Source organism: Apodemus sylvaticus, chromosome 19, assembly GCF_947179515.1.
Source record: "Apodemus sylvaticus chromosome 19, mApoSyl1.1, whole genome shotgun sequence".
In the NCBI taxonomy this organism is placed as follows: domain Eukaryota; kingdom Metazoa; phylum Chordata; class Mammalia; order Rodentia; family Muridae; genus Apodemus; species Apodemus sylvaticus.
The window spans coordinates 10417885-10421801 of record NC_067490.1 but is presented as its reverse complement, the minus strand read 5'-3'; positions in this window follow the sequence as shown (position 1 = coordinate 10421801).

Here is a 3917-nt window from a genome sequence, read left to right as displayed (position 1 = left end):
GGCCATTCTGCATTGAGTCAGCCAACTTCTCCCCCCTCCTTTTTCCACGTAGTCACCAGGGTGCCTTCCTCTTCAGTCCAGTCAGTGAAAGACACCATCCTTTCTATCACCACTTAGAGACCTCCCTGCTGTCTAGCCTTGCACTTCCTGGACAGATTTATCCAGCCCCAAGGCTCCAAAGAGTGCACCTTTGCCGAGCCCTGTGGCCTTGCATGTCACACTTAGGATGCCTGGTCTTAAAGTGATTGTCTCAAAACAAGCTCCCAAGCACGCCCCTGTTCAGACACTAGGACCCCTGCAACAACGCCCTGTATGGGAAGCAGCCATGAGTGGGAAGTTCATCAAATCCCCCGTGGGCCCTGAGGGTGGCCTTCCCTGCAGCAGACAGCACAAGGATGCACCTGTACCTTCTGCAGATGACAGGAGTGCATAAGGACACCTATGTCCCACACAACCTCGAGTTATACACTAACCTCACACATACATGACACACACACCTATGTAACACACATACACACTCATACCTCACAGTCCTACCTCACAGACCACTTCACACACACCCATCTTGCACACATATGTCATACACACCTATGTTTCTCTCTCTCTCTCTCTCTCTCTCTCACACACACACACACACACACACACACACACACCTTGAAGCCATATCAACTTTACAATACACCTAACCCACATACCAGCTTCACCCTCATATCTCACACACACCTATTCACATATGCTCACCCCATACATATATCACACACCTACTTCATACACACCTTTCTCATAAACTTACCTCTTATACACATGTCTCATACCCACCTCACACGTCACACATATATCACACACCTTCAAGTACACACCTTTCTCAGCTCTCACATCACACACACACACACACATGCACACATGCACACCTACCTCTCATAACTTAGCCATGTCCCCTCTACAAATATCTCATACCTATCCATACCATATATGCTTAACCTCACACACACACACACACACACACACACACACACACGCGCCCCGCACACTTACCTACCTCCCATGGACACCAATGCTTGACACGCATAGCATCCCCAGCCACTTCTTTGCCTTGAAAGAAACACACAGTGACCACACCAGCATCTGCCCTGTCAGGGATCCCAAGCCTCATGTGACCCCCAGACCTTCTCAGGCCAACAGCCTGCACGTCTTGGCCTTCTGCTGTTACCAGTGATTCAAAAGCATTGAAATGGCTTTTTGTAAAAGTCAAATTTGCCTCTAGGGAAGTGAACGGAAGCCAAGAGACTCACTAGTGATACGAGGTCCTCACAGATCCTGGGGAAGGCTGAGCCAGGGCTCAGAGCCACGCCTGCTGTTGGAAAGTCTGCTAAAGTGATTTCCTTTCTTTCTTTCCATTTTGCATTTTGAGGATGGAAAAAAGTATGGGAAAAAAAAAAAGCGGATGTTGAGTTCCTCCAGTGTGGACTCCACAACCGGTGGAGACAACATGGCGGGAGGAGGGCATACAGACAGGAGGTGAAGGAGGGAATGGAGGAATAGAGATGAAGTCCCTGCTGGGGAAGAGACAGACCCACGTGCGTCATCCTGTCTGCCTTTTGCAGCAGAGTGTTCACCAGGAACTGTGTGGACCCTTGTGGGTAACACCTACCTTTCTACTCTGGGAAGACCCAAGGAATCATGGCGGCCTGTAGGGTGTGAAGGGGCCCTTAAATTCCCCCACGGCAGCCCACAGAGGCCCCTTTCTACTTCAGGTGACTGGACCTAATGCACTAACAGTGGGGTGGCCAGAAAGGGAACCCGACCAAGAGTCCCAGCAGGAGGGTGAGAACCTTAGCAGGAGGCCCTCAGCAAGAGAGTGCTAGCCCATGGATTCTCAGCAAAAAGATAGAGGCTTGACCGAGGACTATCTGCAGAAGGGGGTGGAGCCTAACTAGGGAGCCTCATCAGGAGGAGGACGGCTTAATCCAGGGGACCTTTGGGGGAAGAGGGGTAGGAGCTGATAATACCCTTGCCTGGGGAGAACCTGGGTGGGCCCGTCCCTGGCTACCTACTGGCTTTCACATGAACATCGTGCTACTCTGGAATGTCTTCTTCCCCTTAGCCCTTCATCTATGAGAGAGATGCCCGTGGAGAATGTCCCCAGCAAAACCGTCCCATGGACCAGTCCAGGTTATGTGGAACAATGAATACGGACCTCGTGGGGTTTGTAGGCAGCCACCACTCTCAAACTTTTGATTCTGACTGTCAGGTCAAATTCTCAGCAGCCCATACCCTCACAGATAGCCAGGGGGTAGCTCCTCCATTTAGGGATCCCCAGAACCTCTTCTGTCAATGTTGTAAAAAAGAAGGAGACTGGATCCTAGCTTCCCTATTAAGTGGAATGAGTGCTTATTAAACCTCACTTTGGAGAGAGGTTCTCTGGTGCTAAAGAACCAGAGCTGCCAGCACCCATCAGAGCAGCAAGCCTCTGTTATGTGATTTCTGATGCCTGACCTGCAGTGGGTGGTTAACTCACAGACCAGTCAGTCCTCAATAGCAAGCTGGGTGTATAGACGGAAGCTCACTCCCTGAATCCCATCTCAGTGGGAGACTCGATTCCTTTCATTCACGCTGGCCCAGCTGCATGACTCTCTTTGTTGAAATGATGTCAGGCTTTGAGGAAGACCAGCAGCTAACCTGCTCCCTCCCATACCTCTGCCACTGCCATCAGACCATGCCCAGGCTAGTCTGAGGGAGGAGAAGGAGCGTGTGTGCAGCTGTGTGAATCACCCGCTAACCTGCTCTGAATGTGAACGAGCCCAGACAAGGCCCCAACAAGAATAAGGATGTGTCATACATCCGCGGCTGGCTGCTACAGACAGAGCCTCCAGAGGATGGGCAGCTGCTTCCAAAGGAGGTGGGACTCACAGCTAGCTTTAACGAGAAGACAGCAAAACCACATCTGGAGAAAGCACAGAAAGTTCCACCTAGATTTTGGTAAGATTTGAAATAGTAAACTATTTATGTTACAACAGTTTATGTTACACATTTACTCAAGAGTTACCATGTAGTCTTCACTGGGTTCTCTTTAAGGTATCCCCTGAAACATTGTATCAAATATGGTATCAAACTGAAACATTACTTTTGGTACAAACTAACAATCAAGTGACAAGGAAATCTTCCCACCCCCAGTCCTTTACCAGTCTTTCACTCCAGGGTACCTAGTTGTATTTTCTCAAGTGTCCCTCCATTCCTCGAGCCTGGGACAGTTTCTCAGTCTCTGTTATCTTTCATGACCTTGATACTCTTGAAGAGCTCTCTCTGGGCAGACCCCTGAAAGCCCAAGTGGGCTGTCCAAGGCCTCTCAGGGTTAGACTCAGGCATGAACTTGAAGAGGCAAGTGTCCTTCCTCATCACCCTGGTCACAGTACAGAAGTCACCATGAGTTATTATCGTAACACTGGTCTTGGCCCTCTTGGGTGAGATGGCACCCGCCCGGTTTCTCCCGCACTAGTCACTGTTTCTCTTCTCATTCTGCTGACGGGAAGTGGGTCACTAGGTCACATCCATATTACAGGGAAGGATGCTAAACATTAGGTAGGAAATACTATTAATACTGAAGCCAGGCAAATATCCTGCCTTTCTCGGCAAGTTCTACCCACTAACCTAACTAAGCATTCATCCATGGGTCTTGGCTACGATAGTGATGAAATAGAATAGATTTTCCCCTTCATTCCTTTTAATATAGAAATTCATTTTATTGTCATTAAGTTTCTCTTTTTCCTTATTAATTATGAAAATCAGTGTGTACTTTGCAGGTGCTTATTTTATTCCAAGGGCTATAAGTCAATGATATCTTTATGTCTGCAACTGTGTATCTCCTGCCCACAAAAGAAACCATTCTTGAAAGAAGGCACTGAAGACATTCAGACAAA